Consider the following 14,080-nt stretch of genomic DNA (forward strand, 5'->3'; position numbering starts at 1 on the left):
TTGTGTAGCTTTACGTTGCTCCTACTCCATGAGCTACCTTGAAATTAACTTGTCAAATGTTCGTCCCACTACTTAGGGAAGATTCCTAAGCAGATGAGTGGGCCAATTTGTCATGACTTGGAGGAGAGGTGCTGGAAATCAGATGGCATTAAAGAGGCTCACTCTGAAGGCTGTGTACAAGGGACTTCTCTGAGGCAGCTCAGGCTAGGCTGCTGTAAGGGACTATTTGTATCAGAGATGGCATTTGGAAAACTAGAGTGAGAAGCGTGTCTTGGTGTCTTACTTGCCACACTGCCTTGGACCCCTTTAATATATTTCCCTCAACAGCAGAGCCCAGCTCCCTCTCCTGGGGGGCACCTGGCAAACACCAGAACAAGTTGCACAACTGCAGAAAACTGAGCATGGCAAAACTGAAGCCCTGGGCAAATTATTGGCCATGGCATGCTACTGTCTGGGAGAAGTCTGGTTCTGGATTTTATCTTTGCTACTTCAGCTAGTCTCTACTTTGAACAGATGTATTAATGAGGTGCATTAATTTACCAATTTTCATTAAGCAGTTTGAAACAGGGAGATGCTGTATTATTCCTCGGTATGCATATATCAAAGCAAATGTTGAATAAGGGATTAGCAGTAACAGAGTTACACTGTTCTTCCTCTCTATTCTCCCAGTCTTTATTCTTCATACTGTATCTTGTTCTATTATCTTGGGCCTGACTTTGGAGTGTTTTCAGTTTTTGAAAATGGCAAGTAATTAGTCAATATGTTTTCACCATATGTATCAAGCTCAGTAAAGAGGCAACCATTGGCCTTTGTCATGGCACAGTAAGCGTTCGTTTTCTCAGCACTTCAAGTTACGCTGAGCGTGTGGTGAACGCCAAAGAATTTAATGAGGACTTTTACAATGAAACATTTGACATAATAATTCACAGTTCAGCGCAGTTCACAAATTTGGGGTGAGTCCCCTTTTAAGATTTTAAGTTTGTGTTGTTCACACTAGAGATCTTGCACGAGCTGCTTCTCCCCTGCCTTGTGCCCTGTATGAGCAAAGAGGCTGTGCAAAGGGTGGATAAATTGTTATGACTCAAAATGGTCCTGTTTTACATCTTCTTGGCACAGATGCTGTGTACAACAAGGGAGAATTCTTGAAACACTTTTTCCCTTCCAGACTGGCTTTTTACTTACCCCAAGCTAGTTAATGCATACTTTCTAGACGGAAATTTTTGCTTTAAGGGTTCCACTGTTGCTGACTGTTAACAATGTTTAAAAAAAGGTCAGAATCTGATCTTAACACTGCTGATACGAAGTGGCATTTGCCCAGATTTTGCCATCTCCTGAGCAAAAATATGTCCAGTGTTTTCTAGAGAGATGGGATAAACAGCAGCCTTGCCTGGGCTGTTTTCCCCTCTTGGGAATACTGTATTTCAGTTATCTGTGGAACAGGTTTCTGCATTCCCTGCCGGGTTTCTTTAGCTTTGCAGATAAAGCATTTGGGCTCAGACTCAGTTCAGTAAGTTACAGGTATTTTGTGTAAAATTTTGGGGTATGTGCAACAAATAATCATGAATAAGAATGATGACATATTGTTTTACTGCAGTCATGATTTAAATTTATGTGACATTGCTATTGAAGTCAATAGGACTTTTTCCCAAGTATGATTTGCAGGGTACAGTATCATTATAATATGACAGTTAATAGTCTTGTTTATGTTATTATATTTAATGAATAAATATATCAGTCTGTACATCAAACTCAGTTTTGTTTATACTCTTTAATTGTAGTCTTATCTCCCCTAGAAGCATGTTATATCTTTTAATTTTATAATTATCCACTTTATTCATGTGTGACACTACAGAACTGCTGCTTATATCCTATGAGACATCCAGATACAAACAGATGGAAGACAGGCAACCACTAGGAAATTCAGATCTGGATCTGAATCCAGCTCCATATTTTCAAAACACTCCACAATTTCAGATCCAAGGTCTTGGTTTGGGCTGTTTTATAAAGGGGCAAGAGTTGCAGAACATGAATCTAATTTATATAGCCTCTCCAAACATGAACCATCAATAAGGATTTTACATGATCCTTCAACACCTAAATTTTGTTCTCTGTTTCTTGAAAAAGACCTGAGACAAAGCAGGAGCGCTTCTCACATTGCCCTTTCTGAAGCTTTTCAAAACAGGAGTTCAAGATTTGTTGGGGTGGGGAGAGGGAACAGAAATACAACATTTTAGCCTAGTGGTTACTCCATTTGACTGGAAAGGGTAAATGTCAGTCCATGCTCTGAGGACTGTTTTGTTTGAACTAAAGCCATGAGGCAAAAATGCATTGAGCATCCTTGGGAGTAAAATCGCAGGGTCTACCTCCCCCAGGCAATCCACCTGCACAAGGCAGTAGAATTGTGCCCATGACCATGCCCATGGTCATTTCTTCTCTTTCCATTTGAGATCCACTTTTGTGAAGCTTCAAAGACCAAATAGAGGTTGGAAAAATTAGGTTTGAGTCCTCTTACACCCTGGCTGAGTGCTCTAAATCCAAAGAAACCCATAAGTCAATGCAAAAGTGTTTTAGATGAGCACATTCTAATAGGTTTTAAACAAAGTTTACAGATTCACCTTCCTAGAAATCTCCTAGACTATGAACCCTGAAAGGAATAACTGTTTTAACAGAGTAGAAATAACTGAGTAGCTCTGTTTCAGCTGAGTAGATTCCCAGAGCCCCAGAGAGAGATACCCTACAATAAGAGATCAACCTGCTCTCAGCATCTGCCTGTTGCCTAGGTCTGTCTGTAAGCAGCACCCTCCCACCCAAGCTTTATAGGTTCCCTTCTGAGGCATCCAAGTTCTCCTAAGCCTGGAAGTTAATCCTCTGCTCAAAACATGCCGTTTCCCAAAACGGAGTTATCCAGCCCCTCTGTCCTTCTTTACAGCTGAGCGGGGGTGATTCTGTGCTTTTTATCAGCACAGATTTCCTTGGGTGGCATTCATTACAAACCAGTGGATGGTCTGGCAGATGGGTCTCCACTAGACTTGAGTCAGATGAGTAAATCCATGAGCTGGGGGGGCAATTAGCAAACTCTCATCCCTTGCTGTGGAGCAAGGCTGTTAGAACATCTCTTCATTCATAGATCACATCCAAAGCCAAGCTTTCTAGTTTGGGATCTTTTGCCAAAACAGTTGCAGGAAAAAAAGCCAGAATGAAATGTCTAAAGATATGATACTTCTACTGTAAAAGTTATCTTATCTAATTACTTGTATTATAGTGATGAAAAGTTTAGCAAAACACCCTGGGTGTTACATGTTCGCATAGGATGACAGCTTTCATGTCATTCTGCATGTTCTCCTTTAAATATTTTGTTTTGTCTGTTGATGTAACGCAGCAAATATTTACTGCATGATGCTGTTTCTGAAGTTAGTACCTTCTTTTGGATCCAGTAGCCAAAGTATGTGCAAGAGCAGGCTGGGAAAAGGGAACACCCAGGTATCAAACCGTAGCCCAGAAGTTGCTGAGATTACAAGAGAGCGGCTGGCAAGAAGAGACATGTGCAGCCAGGTCATAACAACAAAAAAATCAAAAAAGCTTACATTTCCCCAGGTACATAAGTAGTTTCTGAAAGAAACATCTTTATTTTGTCTATTTTTTTCCTTCTTCTTAGTCAGTTTTTCTAGTTGCTGGGCAATATTTTAACCTCTTCAGTTTTGAAAACCTCCCTCACCTACTTTGTGCTTGAACAGAACTTCTGCAAAGTGCCCTCAAAAAAGTCACCTCCAAGGCAGTCATCTAAGGAAGGGGAAATCTGCTTAAGAGATGAAACTCTTAAGACTGAAACAGACAAAGTGAATACTTTCCCCAGTTAGCACTTGAAGAGGAAAATATCATAATATTTAAACTAGTTTTGAAAACTTTCCATGAAAATAGGGGAAGGGGAAAAAAAAAACCATAAAACACTAGTTGAATACAGAGAGAGGCCAAAGAGAGTTCAGTTACCATAGAGATTATTACTGGCAATTGGTACTCAACAGCAGATTGGGATCTGTTACAATATTTTTATTAATCTTTTCTCTTAATTGGTTATTTATATATTTTGGATCCATCTCTGTGCTGGGTCCAGATTTTACTCTTTACCTGTCACTCTTTTTGACATGAAGCAGTAATGCCTGTGCCAGATATCAGGCATTTCCTCGATTTGTAAACATTACAGGGGTCACGAGTACATAAAATACCACGTGGACAAGTCGCTGTGCTTGGCTTTGGCAGGCAAAGGAGGAGGGAGAAGCATCACAGACATATTCTCTGTGAGGCTTCATCATGGGAACTCTTCTGTACAAACCCTTCTTGCCAGTATAACTGTGATGATATTTTGTAGGTACAGCAGGGAAGATGCAGAATGCCTTTTCCCCTTTCAGTCCTCCCTCCTGTATGTCCAACCTAGTCATTTAACACATGTGCACTCCAGTGCATAAACTGGTCATTTCGGAAATAGCCTATTGTAAAGCCTTTCCCTGTCTTCCCTTCCTAAAGATTCATCCTGTTGCCTGTGTGTTGCAGCAACTGAAAACGCCCAGCCTTTTTATAGCCACAGTCAGTGGAAGTACGCTTAAGGGCCAATGTTAAAGGACTTTTTTAATCAGTCAGCTTCCAAAAATTCAACTCTTAATTTTTTAAGAGTGCCCAGTCCTGTATATACCTGATGTTAAACATTTTAAAACGCTGCTGCATTTCGCTTTTTTTCTGCCACACCATTTGCCTTCAGGGGGATATTTTTTCAGGATGCCTGAGATCAGCCAGCTGGGGTTTCATCCCTTTTCCCCCTCTCCCCCCCAGCCTGTTGCTCCCTGCCTGCATCTAACTGCATTTCAGGTGTAGGGGCATAGAGGAGCTGGGTCGCAGGGAGATGAGTGGGGAACGTGGCTGCAGGGAGTGCTCTCAACTGCAGTGTGAGCCAAGCGGATTTTTTCGAAGAGAGAGAGAGAGGGAGAAACATGTTTTTTTTCATCTCTAATCTCCTTTAGTTATCATGATCTCAAGGGCTATTTGTAATGATAGTAGGCAGTGCATTTCAGATGGAAATGTGATTTTCCAAGCTGACGGTGTCACTTTAAGTAAACAAAGTTAATTCTGCTTCCTGCTATGCAAGGCCTAATCTCATTACCCAAACCACAAGTAACATAACAGAAAATATTTCCATCTGTCAAAAGAACTTAAAATAAAGGTGGAAAATGTTTTTATGTTTTGTCCCTCTTCTTGCCCCCAGATCCCTCAATGGATGTTAATTATCACATCAGTTCCATTTAAACCTGTTCAGATCCCCCAGCCTCTGCTTGTGCTTCCTTTTTCTTTTGATGTGCCTATAGAATAATAGCGTTTATGCTGCATCTTAGAGTTAATGCTCAGTTATGATGAGCTGTAGCTAAAAGATGCAAGTGGATGGCTGACCCATTCGTCTTGCTGCATTCTGCTCTAAGGAGGCAGAAACCAGGTGCCATCAGGTTGGCTGGAAGCTCTCCCAGAAGTGATTGAGATTATGCTCATCCCCTTTCCCACCAGAAATAGACAAAATCTCTGAGCTAGAGACAGTCCAAAAGGGACCGTGGGGGTTAAGATCGGGTGTGCTCTGTAGAGCCAGGGCTCACCCAAATTCCTGAAATGACAGATCCAGGCAAGCCCCTAGTGCCACATTACTGACACCACATAGGGCCAGGCTGCAGGCACACTGCTGTCTTGAGTTTGTCCAGCCTCAGCATGCTCCCGGGCTTCCCCCAGGCAATGCCTGGGACTGCTGGTGGTGTGCAGAGTGGATGGGGCCAGTGCTGTGCAGAGGGGAGCTCAGCCCCCTGGCCATCCCAGGCGCCAAACAGCAGACCAGCGTTGACCAGCAATCCCATACCAGCAGGAAAGAGCCCCACGGCAGTGCAGCACTGGTGAAAGCAAGGGGGGATTTAGAACAGGGGGCAAACACTGTGGCACTAGTAACGCATTTTCCAGCACTCACAGAGCAAGGCAACTGCACTGATTCCCTTATCATTTCCATGGGTGTGAATCCAGAATAGCTTCCCTAGATTTAGTTCAGTGTGACTTCATTATGAGTTACATGGGGAGGAGAAGGAGTCAGCATCGCAGACCAGCAAGAGCTCTGCTGGCACAGGGAGCAGACCCCACTGTTACCAAGTCTGACTTTAAACAGAAGAAAACCCAAACATACTATCTAGCAATTCTCATCTCATTTCATTTCAAACCAGCAGCCACCAATCATAAGATGATCATTCATAAAACTCTCCAACAACAGTGTTTTTCATCCTCTCTTCATTTAAAATGACCTTTATGTGATGATAACATCTGCTTGCTGAACCTTAATTGCTTAATTAGAGAAACAGGTTCTCTATTAGACAAACATTTTTTTAAAACTGTATTTTTTCTTGCAAGTATGATGCTTTCTTTCATTTTAAGCTCAGCAGCAGTATTTTAAAAGCTTTAAAAAGTCACTTTCAAGTGGTTATAGTTTGTTAGTTTATTTATTTATTAGCCATTTGAAGGTTTTGTTTTCTACTCTCTTCCTAAAAGGTATTTACAAGCAGGAATCTGTCCCATTAGGAATTTCTCTGCCTTTCACTACCACATGTGCTTAGCACTTTGCAAAAATGCTGGTTTTCACTGAACAGCTGCTATAGGTTCTGGGTGTGCTTGGGAATTTATTTATCTTGGGCAAGTTCTTAGGGCTGAGCAAAATATCCTGCACCTGCTTCACACATGGGGAACAGAGTTTGTGCCCTTCCTGAGAGCTCCAGCAAGCCTTCCTCTGACTGCTGTTCTCCTCAAACTGGCCTTTTGCAACAGGTTCAGGTTTGTTTTCTTTCTTATATGGAACTTCTGAGCAGTATTAGCCTATTTTTGTAGTAGTGTTTTTAAGTTCTAACCAGTCAAGTTGATGCTGTAGGGTTGCTTCTGGCTGCATGGTTGTTGACGGTTTTGAAGAAGTCAATTGACTTCTTTGTTCTGAAAAGTCATGTAGGTTTTGCCTCGCATTGAATTTTTTTGGGGGGTAGCATTATTATATTAATGCGCTACACTGAAAGCAGAAGGTTCCAGAGGTGATTTGTACTGATGCTGAACACAGAGATAAGGTATGCCAAAACAGCATGTCTGAATTAAGTCTTGGGGCTGGAGTAGCCACATTTATGTGAATGCCTCTGCTGTAGCCAAGGCAGCACAAACAGCATTACAGGTGCTGCAAACAGCCATGCAACAGAAACAAGAAACACGTGAGATACCCCAGCCCTGAGAAGCAGCCATGGATATTTCTCCCCAGAAACAAGTGTCCCCTTGCTGTGTTCTTTCTAAGATAATACCTTGCTAAAAGCAGAGACCATCACCATGAAAAGAATAAGAAGAGTAATAAATTACTAAGATGGGGGGAAATGGACCAAAAGTGACTTTAGGCAAAATTAGCAATAAAATTACTTGGTCCACTCATAGTGGTCAAGTGAGAACACTTGGATTCTGTTCATAAAAGGACCTTGGATTTATTTCTGGTGTTCTGGATTCTGAAAGGAGTTTGAAAGACAACTTGGCTGCCTTTTCCCTTTCGCTGCTGCTTCACTAATGTAACACCTTGAAACCCCAGCTGTGATTGCATTCCCATTGCTTTTAGTGCAGTACAGGTGAGCAATGAGAAGCAATCCTCTCCAGCAAAACTAGCAGTCCACGTGGCTGGAAGAAAGGAAGCACTGTTATTCTCACCTGAGGAGTGTGCAAGGGAAAGGAAAGTTAGTGGCTGTGTTGGGTATTAAAACCTGAAAATGGTGCCCATAGTTATTTGATGAAATAGGGTGTGCAGGAGATGCAACAAACAATGTCATTCTCTGACACCAATAAACAAGACTTGTTTTCAGGACTCTGAAAGTATTTAAGAACTTTGCTTGCATTCATTTCAACCTAGTTGTTTTTCAGCATCTCAGCCATTCTGCCCAGATGAGTCATCTCTGTGCTAATAAAAATTCAGAGCATGACAAGAGTTAATTGCAAAAGGTGATATGGCTTCTCTTTGGATAGTTTTGCATGGTATTTTGGGCAGGATTTCTCTGCTCAAGCTCCAAGCCAACAAAAAGCCAGGTGGCTGCGTTGGCATGGTGCTGAGCCCTACGTAATACATCTGATGGAAAACAGGGTTTATTAGCTTGGCACCGCACTCCCTGAATTTCAAGGGGTTTGGATAAGTTCTGGCTGGCATCCTATTGGGTCAGGCTTACCCCTTTTTATATGTGCCTAAGGTAACAGAGGAGTATGCAATCCTGCTCTTGCTGATTTGCAAAATTCTCATGACCGAATACCTGTGTAGCTTGCAATGTTACACTTAGTTTTTCTCAAAAGCTTGCGTCGCTTAAGTATTGGGAAAGAAGTCAAGAGTGCATTTTGAGGTGGAGCAGGAGGTTTGTGTGTGGCCAGAAAAAGTACTTGCAAATTGCAAAAATTGATGTTTTTCTAGAAAAGGCCAAAAACACTTAGAAATGATCTATGTCTAATGTATTTGTTGTACCCTGAGGTCATAGAGGGATGTGACTTTCAGGAAAAAAATGGATAAAACTTGCAGTTTTGAAAATATGTATTTTACTTGAGGGAATTTTCAAAAGCTTTTTTATTGTGTCTACATCCACTATTTCACTTATACTTTTCAATTCCCATATATTATTCATGATATATATTTTAATAAGTTTTGGGTCAGGCCATTGTTCCCTGTTAATCGTTTATTACAAATAACTTTGCTTGGATGCACTGTTGGAGCCTCTCCGAATGACACCCTGTGATTATTGAGGTGCAATCCAAGTCACAGGCAGAATAAAGTCCTTTAGTGAGGTTTGGATTTCTTCCTCCATTTCAGAGTTTCTCTTTCTTACCTAATTCCACTCAAAGCCTCAGCAACAGTTGGGTCATGTAGCTGCGCCATCACGCTTCTTTGTAAAGGAGGTTCAGAAGCAAGATAAAAGAGTTGCAAAGCAGAGCTAAAGGAGCCAAAATATCTGGATTCAGTTTCTGCCCACGCTATTAAGACAAATAAATAGAAATTGGGGAGAGGTGCATCTGCAAACACACACAAAGGCACACACCATGTGTGGGATGGAGAAGGAATTGGTGCTCACGTTGCCAGAAGGAAGTATTATCTGCAACAGGTGTCCATAAAAGCATTTTTTTATTTAGTAGCCGTAGAAAGCCAGCACCATGCATAATGTTCAACATGTGGCTAGGGTCTATCAAGTTTATTGAAAATGTTCATTTCCTTAAAATTAAGCACGGTCTGACTTACTTTGTTAAATCCTTACCTTCCTTCTGCAGTTTAGACCTCAAAAATATATAATTTTTTTTCCCCCTAAATGCAAGAGGAGCTTCTGGCAGGCAGCTGAGCAGCACGGCTTAGCGTGTGGCTCGGCGCCCTCTGTCCTGCGTGACTCTGGCGTGAGCAACGCGTTTGCAAGGGGGACAGCAAAGCCCATTGCATATAATCTGCTTTGCTAAGGCAGTGTTGCTGGCTTTATTTTCCTCCTCTCTCTTTGTCTTTCAACCCCGAAACAGATGTAAAAGTTCATGCTCAATTCAGGCCACCTTCATAATAAATTAATTTCTGAGAAACTGTGTTTCTGACTGAATTGCGTTACAAAGAAACTTGGTCTGTGCAGCATGTGAGCATTATCGGGTTACATCATTATAATCAACAAGCATTTTGGTATTTAAACAAAAGAGGAAACATTTTTCTATGTCATAAGGAATGTTTCTGAGACCATAACATCTTATTAAGGCAAAAGAGGGCTGGCAACAAAGTCTGTTTGATTGGATCTGTGATCTGCCAATTTCTAATGAATGGAAAGAGAAAGCAACAAGTAGTAGAGCTGAAAAATCAACTAGAATTTCTCCTTTTATGGCTTGTGTAAGACTGCTCTCTGTAGCTCCAGTGGTAGAATTCATTACTGGGGATAAGAACAGAGATTAGGTTAAAAAAGCTTTTCACTGACAAGGCTTTATTCACAATGGAGTGCTTTGCCTCTCTCCTTTCAGGTTTGTAGTTTTCTGACTGTATGTAGTGAGTGATATATTATTATAATAGTTCGTATTATAGTAGTGGCCAAAGGCAACAGAAGCATCCGTTTTGCTGGGTGCTTTACATATGCACATTAAAAAATAATCTCCGCACAAGATGTCCATACGATTTTATTTCTCTGCTGTTTCTTTTTCTTTTTTAAAGGACTATCTGGTTTATGGTTGCAGTTTTGAAAACTGTTACCTCGTTGAGCAGTTTAGACTAAGCATGAGTCAAAGACAGCCTCTTTTTTTATAACTCAATCTTCCAAAGTCTGCTATAAATGCAAATAGTGAAGAGATGCCCCAATGTTAAGATGCTGATAGTTATGTAGTATAGAAAGTGCCAGTGCAATATGTGTGAAATAACTTTATCACAGGCCATTTTGTAAGCTCTCTTCAGAAGAGAAAGTTTCCCCAAGTAAAAATGTGTAAACTGTATGCAAAATTGAGACACTGGAAAAGAAAAAGAGCAAAACTGATTACAATTGCAGTTACTGTACTTTTGTTCCTTCCAAGCGCTTTCCTTAGTTGAAAAAGGAACTGAAGTGCTGCTCTGGTGACTCTGCGTGCTGCAAACCAAAACCAGGTGAGCGCCTGTCGAGAGTTTCCTGGGCTCTGCCTGCTAGCCCTTTTGGCAAATACTAAACTGAGTTTTAAGCTCCGATTAAAGATTTGATGAGGACTCGGCCCTGGTCCTTTTAACATGTCATTTTCTCATGAAGGCGCTCTCTGAACTCGGACAATTCACTCCTGACTATAAGTGAGAGCAGAATTGGGACATATGGCACTATATCAAAAGATCTATTAGATCTCTCAATAAAACAAACACGTCTTTTGAAGTTGTTTAGCTGTTTCTAGAGCAAAGCAAAAACTTCAGAGAGAACACTTTGACTATTGGGTGAAAAGGAATTCTTTTCACTCTTCGCCCTGTCTTTCTACCCTCTTCTTCTTCCTCTTTTCCCCATTTGACTTTTCTTCTGTTAATATTTTTCTGAAGGAACCTTTAGAATCAGGTCTACAGTAAAACCTTTTGCCAGCATAGTAATTTTGATTAGGGGCGTCATTCTTTCTTTTTTCTATCTTTTTTTTTTTTTTAATAACACTTCTATATTGGCACAACCTTCAGCACAGGTTTAGCTGTATTAAAAAAAAAAGTGATTTTCCTGATACAGCTTATTTCATTGAGGGAGCTAGTAAAAATGTAGCTGCTAAAAAACACTCTTGGCAGGACAAGCTGCATCTGTATTAGTGGGGTTTGCTGGTGTAGCTGTAAAATGTAGGGTTGGCCAACAACTTAACCCTCAAAAGTAGTCCAGTTGAAATGTGCTTTCTTTGAGCTTTTTTGGCCTCCATATGCTGAAGAAAGGATGGTTGTAGTATACTAAATTCACAAGACTAGAACAAGCCTTATAGTAATTGAATTCAACTCCCTAAACATAACTTAGGCAACTCCCCATCTTGATTTATGTGACTTAACCTCATCTGGTAAGAGGTATAGCTGTGCTAGATGGAAAATCCATGGCTGAGGCTCTGACTCTCTTCCCCTTTCTTTGATGATAATATTATTATTAATATATTATTCTAATATGCCTCAGTTTCCCCATATGGAAACAAATTTCCTAACATCTGTCTTAGGTTGTAGAGGTTCAGGAGCCTGACTACAGGGCATTTTGACATTTTGGTTCATAAGGGCTATGAATGCTGTTGTTAATACCTGTTGCTAATAACTGTCTTGCTGGCCAGTTTGTACTTGTGAAACTGTAGCACCACTTACTGGTTTTGCTGGAGAAATTCCAACCAGCAAATCCAGGCAACGTTGTTTATCTCCTGCTGTCATCATAACTATTTCCTGAGAGCTGGAAAGATGTACTTCTTCCTTTCCCTGCTTGCTGTAGCCCAAAGGATCAAAGATAAGGATTATAATGGTTGTGTTCAGGCAGAGGAGTTGTTGATTGGGATTTATCCTTTTAAATATGTGTAAGTCATAGAAAGCTTTGCAGTCAGAAATATTGACTTCATTGATCCATGCCAAGAGCAGAAGAAACCCATGTGGGCTGAAGTGGAAAGGCTGTGCGAGGTGTTTATAATAAAGATGTTATCTGATAAATAAGATACTGCTTTACTCCTGACCAAGGAAAATTAGAAATCCAGACTTTAAGTACACCGGTCAGTACATGCCAAGTTAACTGTGGCAGCATTAGTCTTCCATGATCAATATTCAGTATTAGGACCTTGTGTTCCTGTTTCTGGTCAAATGAGATAGCTAGACAGGTCCTGGTTCTGCATTGTTTATGGGTTTTCCAAGGAGAACATCTGAATGAATCAACTTCAGGAGCATAATGAACTATAAATGCAGAGCACACCGCTTTCATCACTCAGGATAAAGTGAATGTAGTGTAGGTCATGATATTGCCTTTGGAAACAGCTAAAATCCCCTGCCTGATTAGCTGAGATTGCAGAGGCTGATGAGGGAGGCAAGTGGGGTTAAAGGTGTTCAACGTAAGTGGAGAGTGAACTGTCACAAGTGGGGCCATACCTTAAAATGGGTTGGAGACTCTGAATGTATTGGTTCCTGAGAACGTACAAACAAACAAGAAATCCTAGAGGAACAACAGCGTTGCTGCTGCAGGCACACCAGCCCGCTAAGAGGCTTCCTGGAAGACAGGCTGATGCGTGGATGGCAGGGATGTGATTCCAGAAGGGGATGTCGTATTATTGGATTCAGGTCTTTTGCCCCATTTGGAGCAATATCAGCTTATCAGCCTGCAAATGCAAAGCAGAGGAAGGAGGGAAGTATCACAAAAATATTGGTATTATAGAGACCTGCAGACTCAGAAAGAAGGTCAGTTTGCAACCACTCTGGCCAATATCCGTTTTCTCCTTCATTGGCAACAAAGCTGTTCTGTCCAGCCCACGTAGGAAAAAAACACCCCATATCTGCAAATGGTCCTCTCCTTTAAAAACAAACTTCTGTGTTTTCTGCATTACATCCCCTTGCCTTAAACTTTTGAACCCTGTTAGCAAACACACTGTGGGCAGAGCAAGGGGGCAGAGTAAGGGGGAAGTCCTTACCCCCACGGAAAAAAGCCTGATCTGAAAAATTCTCAAGGGGACAATTGAGCACTATCAAACACAACTGCAGTAATACTTTACTGTCTGCTGCAGATATTGAGCCCTCATTGCAGTAATTGTCACGGTGACAGAGCTGGGAACACTTGCTGTAATTAGGACAGTTGTTTTGTCATGTGTAACGATCTGAAGAGAAGCAAGGAAAAGAGGCGAATGAGCACTAATCTGCTATAGTGTACTGAAGGAGAACCATGCACGCACACACAAAATACAGCACGGCTGCCAATATATTGTAAATTCAGATGAGCAGGCATTTGGAGAAGGTGAGGAAATAAATGTTAAAACAATACATATATTCAGGGGAATTTATGCTCTCTCAGGTGTCTGACTGTATCTGGAATAGCAAGTGCAGATGTCTTGCTGTAGAGATTATTTTTTTTTTTTTGAAGGTGATCCTGGTGATACCTAAGAAAAATCCTCAACCAAAACCATGTGTGCATATAAATATATACATGCATGTAGGTATATGTTTACATATATATTTAAGCAAATTTCTATAGGTAGCATGTATCTTCCTCCAGTTTGCTGCTCCAGCAGTTCAAGAGCATACAGCACAAAGCTGAGACAGCTGGATGCTCAAGTAACATGTTTAAAACTATCACTCAGACTATTTTATTTCTTTTAACTACTCCAGACTCCTACTTTTTTCTATTTCTTGTATGCAGAGTAGTATTAAAAATAAGCACTATCTCTTTTTGTTGTGCTCCAAATTACCTTCTATTCTGATTCGGTGAGCCTGTAACAGCTGTTACGGTTGAATTGTATCCGATGACAAATACTACCCATGTATCAAAAACTCTTGGGAAACAAGGCTACCATTCTGGATTTGTAAGACCCAGAGCTATAGGGTATCAAATACCTCTTGGGTATTCAGGAGGTAAGT

At 41.0% G+C, this 14,080-nt stretch overlaps 1 protein-coding gene across 5 annotated transcripts in view; it reads left to right on the forward strand.

The window, feature by feature from the left end:
* Positions 1-14,080, forward strand: part of TSHZ2 (teashirt zinc finger homeobox 2) — a 241,459-nt gene that overhangs the window by 157,561 nt on the left and 69,818 nt on the right. Inside the window, exon 3 of one of the 5 annotated variants that reach the window (XM_080405240.1) lies at positions 1-14,080. This exon is cut by the window's right edge and continues 27,219 nt beyond it. The exons of the other annotated variants lie outside the window; for them this stretch is intronic. The gene's annotated coding sequence lies outside the window, so the exon portion shown is untranslated. 5 annotated transcript variants of the gene reach the window in all.

This window comes from Falco punctatus, assembly GCF_963210335.1.
Source record: "Falco punctatus genome assembly, chromosome: 10".
In the NCBI taxonomy this organism is placed as follows: Eukaryota; Metazoa; Chordata; class Aves; order Falconiformes; family Falconidae; genus Falco; species Falco punctatus.